Source organism: Geotrypetes seraphini, chromosome 9 (genome assembly GCF_902459505.1).
Source record: "Geotrypetes seraphini chromosome 9, aGeoSer1.1, whole genome shotgun sequence".
Classification (NCBI taxonomy): Eukaryota; Metazoa; Chordata; class Amphibia; order Gymnophiona; family Dermophiidae; genus Geotrypetes; species Geotrypetes seraphini.
Window position 1 is genome coordinate 156,869,745 of NC_047092.1, and position 15,141 is coordinate 156,884,885.

The 15,141-nt window shown below is 44.6% G+C and overlaps 1 protein-coding gene across 1 annotated transcript in view; it reads left to right on the plus strand.

The window, feature by feature from the left end:
• Window positions 1-11,826: 11,826 nt before the first annotated feature.
• RNF13 (ring finger protein 13) overlaps window positions 11,827-15,141 on the plus strand; it is a 155,118-nt gene continuing 151,803 nt past the window's right edge. The window contains exon 1 of the mRNA XM_033958811.1: window positions 11,827-12,000. The gene's annotated coding sequence lies outside the window, so the exon portion shown is untranslated. The remainder of the gene's footprint in view (window positions 12,001-15,141) is intronic.

The window sequence follows — 15,141 nt, forward strand, 5'->3', positions numbered from 1 at the left end:
GCTAGCGTTTTTAGCGCGCGCTGCCCCTGCGCTATGCATAAAAACTAACGCCAGCTCAATGGTGGCATAAGCATCTAGCATGCGCGGCAATGCAGCGCACACTAAGCACGTGCTATAACCGCTTGCGAAGCTTAGTAAAAGGAGCCCATAGAGGGGGTACTGAAAAGTTCTCAGCCCAACCAAGAAGAGAATGACTGGATATGCTTCAATCAATGATCTGAAACAATGTCAAAACATAGAATTTTGTTTACAGCTACAGTGGCAAAAATAATGAAATAACACCCCCCCCCCCCTTTTTACAAAAGTGTAATGCATTTTTTAGTGCTGGCCAGGGCAGTAGCTCCAATGCTCAAAGAATTCCTATGAGCTTAGGAGCTGTTACCATGCGGCCGGTGCTAAAAACTGCTACGCTTTTGTAAAAAAAAAAAAAAAAAAAGGGGGGGGAAGTAAGATATGTACCTTGTTTCCCTGAAAATAAAACCTATCCCCAAAATAAGCCCTAGCATGATTTTTAAAGATGCTCCTAATATAAGCCCTACCCCCAAAATAAGCCCTAGTTAAGATCCACCGCTGAAGTGCACCCCCAAATGTCCCCGACAGTCCCTGACTCCATTTCTGACACTAGTGCTGCTCAATTCCTCGACAAAAATCAGACTTGTCAATTCAGCAACCCCCACCCCGGTGAGACTTGACATATCTCCGCTCCAAGGCCTCCTAAAGCAGCAGCAGCACTCCGAATGGGCTGCTTCATGGTCTTCCCTGCTGGGGCCTTTCCTCTACTGCATCACTGATGACATCATCAGTGATGTGGCAGAGTGAAGGCCCCGGCGGGGAAGGCCGCGAAGCAGCCCGTTCAGAGCGTTGCCGCCGCTGCTGTTTTTGGAGGCCTCGGAGTGGAAGTATGTCAGTCTCATGATGGGAAGGTCAGTGGGGTTCTGCTGCACAGGGGGATAGTTGGGATGAAAAGATGCTGCAGACAAAAACAGCAAGGATCCAAGATGGCTGCACTACATGCAACAGAGAGCTCCTCTTATTGGTTTTTCTATTTAGAAAAATACCTACTGAATTGGGATGCCGAAGTGGAGGGGAAGGCGCTCCGCTGGGGCCTCATGGAGCTCTGGATTGGCCAGCTCTGACAATATTAAGGAGCTACTGCGGCAAATGCAAGCTGCCCTTCCATTGTCAGAGACTTTCCTGCTGGAGACGCCCCAGTTCAGCGGGACAGAGGCGTTCTCCTTGGAATTTGAAACCTCTCAGTCCAGACACTAGGGCTCCGCCCCCAGGCCCTCAGGGCCGCAAACTGATGAGCACCCGGATGTTGGAGCGGAATCCATTTTGGAGGCCAGAAAGAACAGACAAGGGAGTGTGAAGCCAGACTCCCTGCAGTTGGAAGGGAGTTCGGGTATGGAACCTAAGGTGGCGGTAATGTCTGGGGACGGACGAATCCAGGATAGTGAGCAGCGTGGAGAAGTAGCAGTTGGAGAGGAATTCAACCCACAAGTTTCCCTTACTCATCTCTCGAGACCCCAAAAGGTAACTCTTGACTCTATTTGGGACCCTGTTGCAAATTTGCCAACTTTAATAAATCCCCATTTCCAATGTTTGGAGAAAAAAAATGAAAATTCAAGCAACAGAAATTAAGAACTTATAATCTGAAATGGCTGACTCAAAAACCTCCTTGGGTACTATTACTCAGGCAATAATTTGTCTAAAAAGGTTCAAGAAACTTTGATTAAGGACAATATAAACCTTGGAAGAAAATTAGAATCCTTAGAGAATTTTTCTCGATCTAATAATACAAGATTGGTTAATTTCTCTAGTACTATGGCTACCCTTAGGAAAATGGTAGAGAGATATATGTTGGAGGCATTACCTCCTCTAACACAGGTTTACTACTTACCTAATAAATTGCAGAATCAACAGCAAGAAATTGCTGATGATATGACTCTAACTACGCTGCTTGAAATATCTTATAGAGAGTTGGTAACACCTACGACTTTGTTGTTGACGGTGGCTTAGGATAAGAATTGGCTCATGAAAAATTTCTTTAAATATAAGAAGGAATTTTTAGGTTTAAAAATTCAGTTGTCCAGATCTAGCCAGAGATGCCCAGAGACATCGGAGAGAATTCCTACTTTTAAAACCTGGAGTCTTAGCTATGGGGGCAACGTTTTATTTACGCCACCCTTGTAAATGTGTTATATATTTAGCTTATGTCTTTCTTGAACCCTCGCAACTGATGACTTTCCTACCGCTATCGCGACTAGAAAAGGAGAAAGAAAAACCTAAGCTTTAAGTCCTGAATTAAAGTGGAATTGTAATGGGGCAGTCTTGAGTTCAGAGATTAGTGGTGTCTTTTCTTCTTTATTGTTATTCATTTTATTTATATCCCATTATGATTAAATCTTGGTCTCAAATAAGCTAGAGCAGGGGTGTCCAGCCTGCGGCCCCCTGAAGAATTTTGTGCGGCCCCAGTCAAGAGCGATGCAGTGTTTTCCTCTGCTGCCTCCGGGTGTTTACCGTCTTGCCGGCTCCCTCCTCTGTCTTGCTGCAGTGTTTGCGCGGCCCCAGAAAAAATTTTTTTTGGCCAATGCGGCCCAGGGAAGCCAAAAGGTTGGACACCTCTGAGCTAGAGGACTTGAGTTGAATTTAAGCATGTACTTTTCCTTTTTTTTTTTCTTTATTTGGTATATAAAGATTTTCACGCTTAATTTCCTTTCTGTACAAGTTTTTACTTGATTGTATAATTGAAAACTATAAATAAATCATAAAAAAGAAAGATGCTGCAGAAGTGGATGGGTGAGAGGAGAGGAAGGATGCTGCACATTGGGGGGGAAGGAAAGAGGAAGAATTGGGGAGGAGGAGAAGAAGACGAGAGTGATGATTGTTGTACATGGAAAAAAAATAGGACATCCCCTGAAAATAAGATAGTAAGTTATATTAATTTTGGGTCCAAAAAATGCATTAGGGCTTATTTTCAGGGACATACGGTAACACTTTTCAGCTACAGTGGCAAAATATTATTTATTTCATTTTCTGTCCCATCCTTCCCAAAGAGCTCAGAACAAGTTACAGGTTAACATACATAATATACAGTCAACAGGTTACAATTTGCCATAGATATAGTACAAGTTTTTTTTTGTACAAGTTTTTAACCTAACTTGACATATACTAAGGATCTAATACCAATATACAGCACATAATATACAGTTTACAGGTTGCAATTTACCACAGTTACAGTGCAAGGTTTTTCAATTGAAGTTTTTGTCCTAACTCAACACATACTAGGGATCTAATACTAATATACATAATACACAGTTACGGGTTAAATTTGTCAGTGTTACAGTACAAGATTTCTCAATACAAGTTTTTATCAATATACATTTCTTTGGTCGTGAGCGGGGGAGTTATGTGAACAGGTATGTTTTTATTGCTTTCCTAAAGTTGTGGAGTCCTTCAAGGGATCTAATTTGTAGGGGCAGTTGATTCCAGTAGCTTGGAATGAAGAGGGAGTAGGAACGTCATTGGGCTCAGAATTTAGGAAGTTGGTTGGGCTGAGAACGTTTCAGCACCCCCTTGTATATACATATTAAGCATGATGTTCTTGTTGCCTAACAGCTGCACACTTGCATCTAAGAACAACATAAGTTGATATTTTTGCAAGCATGACAACATTAGGTTCTGGTAGGTACTATAATATAAGCAAACAATATGAAGACTGATTTAAAGAAAAAAGTTCTAAAATTATTGTCAGGTCAAGACAAGCTTAACATTGCTCTACATTTCCAAAATATTATCAACTTTAAAATTAGAATTTGCTACATCTCATGCAAGGACCATAAAACAATGATGTTCCAAGCCTCACAATCCATGAAGCACAACATGAGCCATGGGTTTATTACAGGTGAATTATTCAGGGGCTTTTCCTGATCCACCTCTGGTTTGGTATTAGATTTGTAGGCCTGTTTTGTTAATTAGCAGGGCAGGATCAATAATTTAGGAGGCCCTAGGTAGGGTTACCAGACGTCCGGATTTCCCCGAACATTTCCTCATTTTAAGGACATGTCCAGGGGTCCAGACGGCTTTTCAAAACCCGGCACTTTGTCTAGGATTTGAAAAGCCTCCTCAAATCGCGTCGGGCAGGGAGGAAAACTGTGCATGTGCAGACTTCCATCCCCGCCCAAAGCAATTTGTGGACAAGAGCAGGCAGAGGGTGCAGGGCTAGGGCGGGGATGGGGCGGGATTAAGGTGGGGATGGGTGGAACTGGGTGGGCCTGGGGACAGGACTAGGGGGTCCAGATTTTCCAAATGGAAAATCGGGCAACCCTAACCCTAGGCAACAAGTGCATTAGGACAGTGTTTTTCAACGTTTTTACACCTACGGACCGGCAGAAATAAAAGAATTATTCTGTGGACCGGCATCGGTTTGTGGACCGGCGGTTGAAGAACACTGGGCTAAGTCGTGGGCCAGACCCCGCCCATCTCCATCCCAGACCCCGCCCCCATAATAGTACTAATTGCATCTTGCACGTCCAGAGCCTCATCTGCAACGTCAGAGAGAAGGCTTCCAGTTCAGGCGCAGGATGCCCGTAGGAGCCACTGAACGTGGCTTTGTGCACTGAATCAGGAAGAGGGAGCTGGCTCGAAGATAACGCCGCATCGATCACACAGTGGACCGGCGGCTGAAGAACACTGTTTTGAGCCTGATGCATGTGCTGGCCCTATGGACCGGCAGGACCGGCACTGGTCCATGGACCGGTGGTTGAAGAACACTGCATTAGTACTCTCATTGTAATATAAATACTTTTTAACATTTCCAGAAATGAGGTTTTTCATGGTTCTAACTGAACAAGAAGAAGCAGCAGGTAAGAAATGCTGCTCACTGATTCTTCCTGTCAACTGGAAGTCAGTGCCCATGAGGTGAGCAGAACAGCCAGACTTTTGTGGGCAGTGGTGGTTCTAGTCCCTCCTCTCTAATCTTCTTTCTGCCATAAACTGACTTACCAAGGCAAAAACCCACCTTAAGAGCCACTGAATTGACTTATCTGAGAGGGCCCTTCCTAGGATTACCATATGGTTAGGATTACCAGACATTCGGATTTACCTGGACATGTCCTCTTTTTAGAGGACATGTCCAGGCGTCTGGATGACTTTTCAAAACCCGGCACTTTGGGTTTTGAAAAGCTTCCAACGTGGATCCAAGCACTTGAGGGGGGCAGGGCTGGGGGGGGATGAGGCTGGGGTGGAACAGGGCATTATGTGGGTGGAACTGGGCGGGCCTAGCAGCGGGGCCACGGTCCGGATTTTACAAACATAAAATCTGGTAACTCTACGTATGGCTCTAGAAAAAGGACAGATTAAGACATCTGGGTTTTACTTCTATTGCTTTCAGAGGTCTCTTTCTGTCCTCATTTCTATTGCTTTCAGTGGAAGTAAAACCCAGATGTCTCAATCTGTCCTCCTTTTTCAAGAGCCATATGCTAACCCCAGCCTTTCCTAAACATTTGGGCCCTTGGCCTTGCTTGCCTTGCGAGAAAGGGGACTTGTATACCACCTTTTTGTGGCTTTGGCATTTCAAAGCTGACATTCAAAGTAGTGGGCACTGGAGGATTAAGTGACTTGCCCAGGGTCACAAGGAGCAGCACTGGGATTTGATCTCACAACCTCTGTGTGCAGAGGCAGCAGCTCTACCAGTGAGCTACACCTTCCTAACTTTCCTATCTGCCCTGGAAATTAGAACAACAATCCATAGATACAATAATGCTTTCATTTTAGCTCCAGCTAAAAGTTTTAGATTATCCACAGTTCCTATATCACTATTCAAGAACTCTGTCACTGTGTCAGAAAACACCAGGTTTTACAGTGATTCTCTGTATAGGCCCAGTAGAGTATATGGCTGTAGCCTCCAGAGCTCTGAACACGGCAGAAGCAGTAAGGGGGAAAACAATCTTTATAGAGTTGCAGCTGAAGTCTCTTGCTATGGCAGTAGTTTGGAAGGTTGTTTTTTTTTTTTGTTCCATGGCAACTTTGGACAAACTTGTTATGTGCAGTGAGAGACTGGCTTAACTGGCCCAGAAAACTGTAAATTGAAACCTAGAAATGCACTATGGAGGGACATGCCCACAAAGAATGAGTAAGAGTATTTTTATGCATACCACATTTGCTACATAATGCTGATGGTATGCCCCCCATATGAAATAATTGAGATTGAGATAAATAAGCTCTCAGTACAGTGCAATAATGACATTATGAACCACCAAAGGAATACTATGTTACACAGAAAGCACATCCCTTTCTAATACTGGAACATGCGTAAGATGAGGCCTGAATTGCGGAACATGCAATTCAGATGCCCATGTCATCAAGATGGAGGCATATGACTTAGGTGGCATCAACTGAGAAAGTGACAAATGTAGATTGGAAATGGAAAGTCTATGCTGTTTGGGGGTGTGTGCAAAAAAGGCAACTAAAGTAGCAAAAAAACTCACAGAATAAAATTATCTTGAAGCAAAGTACGAATATAGTGGGTCAATTGAATGTAAGCATACACCCCTACACCCCTCCGCTGCTGCAATATATTAAAAGATTGTATTGTATCCTCTGTTAGGAAATCCTCCATCTGAATCAGTCCATTAACTGCCCATTGAGCAAAGGTTTCTTGTTGCAATCCCCGGGGAAATTGTAAATTACCAATTATAGGCATCAGCTCTGTGTTACTAGGTTTACAATGCTGCAAAGGCAAGAGAAATCTCCACGTCCCCTGTGCTGCAGTCAAAAGGACATGCCAATAGAATGTTGAAGATATAAGCTGGAGAGGGGACTGTAAAAGAAAAAAAATGGATGATATGGGTGAAACAGTTTCTTTTCTATAGTCCAAGGTGTACAATCCTCTGTATCTAAAATCCAATCATGTAAATGTCTAAGGAGGTAGGCCATGTAATATAATCTCAAGTTGGGGAGACCCAGTCCTCCTGACCTCCAACTGCCATACAGTAAAAGCCAGTCGAAGTTTGGGTTTCTTACCACTCCAGAAAAAGGTCCAGAGTAAGCCCTGTAAAAGCCTCACATTTTTCCTCAATATACAAAGAGGGAGCGGTTGCAAGACATACAGCCAATGAGGGAATAGTATCATATGTTATAAATGAATTCTTCAATTTAAAGACAAAGGTACATTCTGCCAGATGGCTAATTTCTGTGTTGTGTACAGCAGTAATGATTTTATGTTGTAATGATATAGGCGAGATGGGTTCATAGGAAGTTGAATCCCCAGGTTACAAAATACACCACTTCTCCATCACAGAAGAAACTCCCCCTCCATTGTTGTTGTCTCTGAGGTTGAGAAGCAAGACATTCTGATTTGTCCATATTTAAGGTAAATCCCGAAAATGCTCCGTATTCTTTAAAGTACTCCAGGAGCACTGGAAAAGAGACCTCCAGATTGGACAGATCAAGAAAGTCTGTGAACCAACCGGAATGCCTGCAATTTCTGGATTATTCAAAATATCCCTGAGGAAGGGGTCCAACGTGAGTACAAACAGCAGAGGAGATAATGGACAACCCTGGTGCATCCCGCGTTGAATAGAAAAGGGAGCAGACTCCAGGCCATTAACAAAAATGAAGCCTTAGGGCCATAGTAAAGAGCGTTGACCACCTCCAGAAAAAAAATCCCTCAATACCATACTGGGGTACAAGCTTATATGAAAACGACCAATGGACCCGGTTAAATGCTTTTTCAGTGTCAAAGCTAATTAGCAAGTTCCTGTCTCCCAAAATTTTTCTGATGTTCTTGACTGTATGGCAATTATGATAAAGCCTATATGAGAGTTGACTAATAATTGGGATAGAATCTACACCAATCTATTAGCCAAAATAGTGGCCAACAATTTAGTTTTGAAGCACAGTAAGGAGATGGGTCTATATGAAGAGGGATGAATCAGATCCTTCCCCAGTTTGGGGAAAACAATAACTTGAGCCATACACAGTGAAGGGGTAATTTATAGTCCTGAATGATATGATTAAACATAGCTGATAAAAGGTTTAGCAATATCATCTTTCAAAAGTTGATAGAATTCGGCTGAGACCATCTGGACTTGTTGCCTTATAATGTGAACGTTTAATTGCCCAAATGACCTCATCTTCCGTCAAAGGTTAATTAAGCCCATGGGATTCTGAAGAAGTCTAGGAAGTGGAATCTACAGCATACTACGTAGAATAATAGTCCCTAAACACTGTATTAGGGCCGTATCAATGTGAACCATGGGGAAGCTTCATAGCCAAAATCTTTTGATACCGCCTCCCAAGCCTCAAAAGATTTGCCAGCAATTTCCCACTCTTCTGGACATGTCTATAAAAATTGATATAATATAGGAGAGATTTATTTTGCCATTGATGTAGGAGTTTGTAGAGCACTATTTGGATGGCTAACAATTGGGTCTGAAGAGCTGGCGTAGGAGAACCACATTGTCTACGCAAAGAAACCAATTGCCTCCCCAACCTGAGTTATCTCCGCTTCCCTAGCCCATTTCTACTGAAAGCGATGATATAACCCTGTAAGACTGCCTTTGCAGCATCCCAATATATTGCTTCAAAGGAATGCTGTGCATTAAAGGTTCGATAATCAACCTATTTCCCCAGGATGTAGTCCCCAAATTTAGCAACAGTGTATAAATCGTTGGGAAAGGACCAGCACTGAGACTGCTGAGTATCATCATCCAATTGTATGGTGAGCCAAACAGGAGCATGGTCAGATATTATAGTAGGGCCAATCTCTGCCTCAGCTGAGAAATTAAATCAGTGTCTGCAAGAATGTAGTCTATTCACGAATGTGTTTGATGGGCCTAGAACACGTGTGAAGTCCCTTTCACAAGGATGTAGGATATGCCAAACGTTCCGTACTCCTAAAGTGTCACAGAGTAGAGGAGTATCTTTAGTGGGAGCAATTCGGTCCTGGGAAGAAAAAGAGGTTTTATCTAAATAGGGATCTGCTACTATGTTAAAATCGCCTCCTATCACTTTGGGCCTGTCTGTAACATCAATTAAATGGTGGATGATATCCCCATAAAAGATTTTATCATAGACATTAAGGGGGAAATTCTGTATAGGACGCCAGTTTCTGCGGCTGCCTAAGAAGCAACTGAGAATCGCATACCAGCATCCCGTACAGAATCACGTTTGCCCAACCCCGCCTAACCTGCCTGATTCTCTAACCGGCGCCGATGTCACAGACGCCAGTTAGAGAATTGCGCCTGATCCCTTCCCATCAGCTGATCGCGACAAGGGAATCCCCTACCGCAATCAGCTGTGGCAGGACCAACCCCTGCAAACTCAGTCAGCAGGAGGGATGCCCAATTCCTCCTGCCACCACCCCTAAACCCCCACCTGACACTGTCCACGGCAGGAGAGATGCCCGATCCCTGCCACCACCACACTTGAACTCCCCCTCAGTCTCTACTCCCTCCTGCCAGAACCCCACCTCCTACCCGCAATAGGCAGGAGGGATGCCCACTTCCTACTGCCAGCAGGCACCCCCCCAAACCCATATCACCCCCCCATACCTAAACCCTCATCTCCCACCCAATACCCCCCAGTACCTTCTGTACTTTGGCTGGTAGGAGGGATGCTTGCTCCCTCCGACCACCAGGCCCACTTCTTCACAATGGCGAGCCTTCCCATTCCCAGTACATCCTGGGATGCATCGAGAAGGGGCCTAAGGCCCTGACTGGCACAGGTGCCTGACCCCTCCTATGGGCCCCTTCCCGATGCACCCATAGGTGCCTGAGCCAATCAGGGATTTAGGCCCCTCCCTGGAGCATCCCAGGATGTACCAGAAAGGGGAATGCCCGCCATTTTGAAGATGAGGGCTTATCGGCGGAAGTGAGCATCCCTCCTGCTGGTCTTCTAAAAAATGTACAGGGGGGGTTCGGGTACTCACTAGACCACCAGGATTGGTGTGATGGGGGGCGGTTGCTGCTTGGGGGGAATGGCCCACTAGACCAGTGGTTCCCAACCCTGTCCTGGAGGACCACCAGGCCAATCGGGTTTTCAGGATCACCCTAATGAATATGCATGGAGCAGATTTGCATGCCTGTCACTTCCATTATATGCAAATCTCTCTCATGCATATTCATTAGGGCTAGCCTGAAAACCCGATTGGCCTGGTGGTTCTCCAGGACAGGGTTGGGAACCACTGCACTAGACCACCAGGCTTGGTGGAGGGGTTGAGGGGGGAATTGCCATGGAATTGGGGGAGGCATTGGTGGGAGGTGGCAATGGCTGGGGGAGGGGGGGCACTAGACCACCAGGTTTGTTTTTGAGCACTGGGGGGGGGGAAAGAATCAGGGCCATTCGTGGTGGAGGGTCCGAGCTTTATTTTCCTGTCAGTGCCTCCTACTCAGACCCTGTCACTAAATATCAGCCCTGATTTCATGTGAATGGAGGATCGCCCGGAGAGCTTGTTTTAATCTTCATAACCTCATAGTTTTAATATTAATAGGTTGGTAAAATACATGCATTTAATGATGGTTTAGTGCCATCCAAACATGCTCCTTATCAATTACCACACATCTTCCTGTACCTATTCACCTTTTATTTTTGCCCTATCCCTCACCCTGTAGTGTAAATGAACTGACCAGTTCATCAGAACATCCAAACCCAAATGCCCCATGCATCCCTACCAGTGATCCAGGAATTACTCAGGCTTTATGTGTTTTATCTATTTATAGAGAGAGAATATTGTAACACTGGAGAAAAGCTTGACCCTTCCAGGCAGGTCACAAATGGACCTTTAGTTTGTCCAGTTCAGGCTGCACCAGATGGGAAAGAGTGCTCGAAACAACAGTTCCTTTCCCTTTTCAGCATGGTAAAGCACCAAGGCCTCTCTTGACAGCCTTTCATCAACTTCTCCTTGAGGCTTTTCCCCCTGGCCTAGCCCCTACTTCAGCTTATTGGCTTTATATTCCTTGGTGCAAACTATAGAGCCTTTCTTGATATCCAGGGACCATCTCTACTCTCTCTAGGCCAGTGGTCTCAAACTCGCAGCCTGGGGGGCCACATGTGGCCCACCAGGTACTATTTTGAGGCCCTCGGTATGCTTATCATAATCACAAAAGCAAAATAAAACAGTTTCTTGATTATTTGTCTCTTTAGTTATAAATTACAATATTATTATTAAGACTTCAGCCAAAAGGAAATATTTATAAACTATAAAGAGTTTTACCTCAAACAAAATTGTCATTTCTTTAGTAAGACATTAACTATTTTTTTTGAGGCCCTCCAAGTACCTACAAATCCAAAATGTGGTCCTGCAAAGGGTTTGTTTGAGACCACTGGTCTAGGCCCACAAAAATCTAAACCTCTGCAGGGTAAAAGCAACAAAACTGTTTTGCGCCGGGATTACTGTGGCTCGCACACTGCAGGAACACGAAGGACTGGCGCGATGGAATCGGAGGAGGACCGTTACTTTATTACCGGTGACGCAGTAGCAGCATTTCTTCCCCCCCAAGTAAAAGCGGCTCAGCTTGCGAATATAAAAAATAGGAATTTCACAAATGATCTAACCCAAATTAAAATTAAGTAGATAGCTTGGCACAGAAGTGATGGGGAAAAGCCTAGGATGCCAATTTAGAAGAAAAAAGAACCCCAACAACTGGGCGTAGGAGACAGTGACCAGGCACGGCAGCAGCACACAATTGCCGACTTTTACTTTAGGACCCATCCATTTCGCCGCGCCCCCCTCCCCTAAAATGGAGACGAGTCACGTGCAAAATAAAAGCAACAACCACAGCTGGAAGCCGAAACCGAGCAAAGAACGGCAGCTCCCCGCTTGATTGACGTCTTGTAGGCAGCCAATCCCTGTGCCCGGAGGGTTGGGGGGGGGGGGAGGGATTTCCGTGTGGCTGCCGCCCTGCTTTCTAGTGCGGGGAAATGTTGCTGGTGAGCCCTGGCAGAGAGGCGGGGTAGTGGCTGCTGGCCCAGCGCCTGGGACCCTCGCCCTGTAGCCCGGTAGGTGTCTTTGCTTTTGGGTTCCTCCTTTTTTTCTGCCAGGGTGCACTGTTGCTGGCGTTTGGTGGTTTGGGTTCCCTCGGGAGGGTCAGCTGTCATTAGCTAGTCAACGTGGGCATTTAAAGTTTAGCGCGGTGGGCTTCCGTTTTTGTCTCTTTGGAGAAATGCGCCTTTGAGTATGATTTAAAAATTGAAGAGGGGCTAGCACAAAATTCAATTCTTGCTTCCCGTCTGGAGAGGGTGATGTTTACTATGCGTCAGTCAGGGATTTTCGAGTCTCCTGCTTTTTTTTTTTTTTTTTGTGGTGTCATAATATATTGCATTTTTGGTTTTAGGCTGCCTCCGCCCAAAAGAACCCATGGCGATTTAAAGCAGCAAAATGGAATTACGTATTAAAATACCAAATGTTACTCTTTAATCTAAGTCCCATTTCCCCTGAATCTAATACTGTTCCTCTCTAGTAACTCCGCTATGTAGTAAACCTGGGGTTATTTTCTTCACCCCAGTTGCTCCCCCCCCCCCCACCCCTTCTCCATTTGTAAGGCAATCATGCTGATAGGAAAGCACTTGTCCACTTACTCATTTTTTATCTGTAGACTTAGTTGATATAAGCCAGAAATAAATTAAATGGTGGAGCACCCCAAATATATTGTTCTTAAGCAGTAAAGCAGGCTGAATGGTGTATTTTGCAACCCAAATGTGGACTTCCAAGATATGTTAAGAGAATAAAAGCAGAACTGTAGAGGGGGCACATTATTAGCTGTATAATTTTACTTTAGAATAGAAATAAGTCTATGAACTGGGAGTTGGTATTTATGCACACCTTTGCATATAAATTTATGTAATACTAGTGCTTTCACCTAAGTGTACATTTAATGCACATTTTTGTGTAAGTAATATATGCAAGAGGGTGTATATATGGGTGGAACTTCTTAATGCACTTAACTTACAGAATGCTGTAAGTTATATGTGTCCTACTGTATTTATGGTAAGTGACTACAGTTAATGCCAGCTTTATGACTGTGAGTGTGCAAACATATTTTATAAGATAGGGGTTCTCAAACCAGTCCTCCATACATCCAGACAGTTATGTTTTCAGACTATCCACAATGAATATGTATGAAATAGATTTGCATACAGTGGCTATAATGCATGCATTTTCATTTTGGATGTCTTGAAACCTCACTGGGTGTGTCCCAAGGAATGGGCTAAGAACCTTTGGCATCTGGGCACTTATATTCCCTTATAACATTATTGAATAGGTTCCCATCGTTCATCCTCGGGGCACCTAAATGGAGGTGCCCAGTTGTCAAATTGCACTAATGCTGTAATATTTGGATTCTGCCCTGCTTTAGGCTCAGTCATATGCTCTTCAGAGCAGTATTACTGAAAATAAATTGATACTGTAAATGGTGATGCATTGTTTGCTGTGCCCGCTTATTTGGTATTAAGAACAGGTTGAATCAATTTCAGCATTGCCAGCCATTACTAGGAGTGATAGAGGTGGCACCTGGTGTCTGAAGGAAAGAAGAAGTAGTGTTGCGTTTAGAGCAATAATTTTTTTGACCTGGTGAAAAGCTTTGGCAAGGAAAATGGACAATCTTGGGTAGTGACCACATCCTCCTGTTTAGTTGGAAAGTAGCAGCTGAATCCAATCTTATTTGAGGCCTTCCTCCATCTTCTCAAGTTTGGTTGTGTGAATGTGAAATCAGTGAGAACTGCCGGAGATTGTCAAGGCTTGCATCCTTCTGCTAAATCCACAGTATCCCAAGTCGGAATGTAATTTGCGTAATGAAAGACTGTTTCCTTGTCATCAGTAGCAGATGAATCCAGAGACAGGTGGGTTAAGTCTATCCACCAGCGGGTGGAGAAAGAACACCAAAGCTAAGCTCTGTCAGTCTTGTAGTTTTCTCTATCTCTAACAGGCAGCTGGATGGTCTCTCTGAGCTCCTGGTTTTATTTGCAGCATGCTCCTATGCTCCTATCTTAGTCTCTAATTCAGTAGAACAGGGGATTTAGGTTCCTGGGTACCTAGCTGGTGGTGCCAGACCCCTTGTTTAGACTGGCTCCCTTTCTCCTTCCTCACTATTTTAAGAACAAAGTAAGTTTTGCTAAACCCAAGAGAGTCCACTTCCAGCTACAGGCTCCCTGCTATAATATGAGGGGAACCTAGCCATTGCTGCATGGAACAGTGTATGTGTGTGTGTGCTCCTTCACTGACCGCTTCTCTTTGCTGGTTTGTGCTGCAGCCGCTCACTAGGGTGGGACTTCGCTGCATGGAAGTCTTGGCGAGCAATGACTTGTACTACTCCTGCCCATAGATAGCTATGACATGAAAGAGCACTATGACACAGGGGGGTGAGCATTCAGATCCTATTTCTTCCTCCTGGTGCTTGTCACAAGCACTTGTTTCCTACCACTCTTTACCATTGTCATTCGGTGGTGTTATGGTGTACTTTACTTTTTTTCCTTAGTTTGGTTCAGAGGGGCATGCTGCACTGCTGCCTTTGGACAGGAGCAGAATCTTGCAGAAACCTAGTGGCTTTAGTGCCCCTACTCCCCCACTAACGGGTGCGGGAAGTAAACTCGGGTTGACAGCGGTTGTTTTTGGTGGGAACAATCCCTCGTTCCATGGAGCTGCTGTGTTATGGTATGGTGATGAAACTGCTTGGCAGAGTGGCATTTGGGCTGGCAGTCAATGGGACGACCTGTATAGTTCACTGGAGTTGGGAAGGTTTTTTTTTTCCATCATTGGGCAGTACAATGCGGCCTACTCTTCATGCTTCCCTTATTTGATTGGGTTCTCTTTGTTGTTTGCGGATTCCTTTACTGGATTGTCTTTCTTCCCCACCATGGCAGGCTAATTGAGGGAAAAAAATGTTGCCATTGGTTGCGCCTCCCAGTGGTTTCTTTATTTTGAGCTTGTTCTGGAGAACTGGGCTTCAGAGGGGGTTGGGACAGGCTTTGGTGGGCCTCTGGCTTGTTCCTGTTGTCTCCTTTGTTTTTTCTCTGCCGGAATTTAGGTATGGCCCGCCATTGTCGCATGGTCTCTTTCCTCCTTGAAGGGATCCCTTAGTGAATCGAGGAAGGTGTCTGCATGTATGCATAAAGCAGGAAATTTTGTTAGATTTAGTTTTTCTC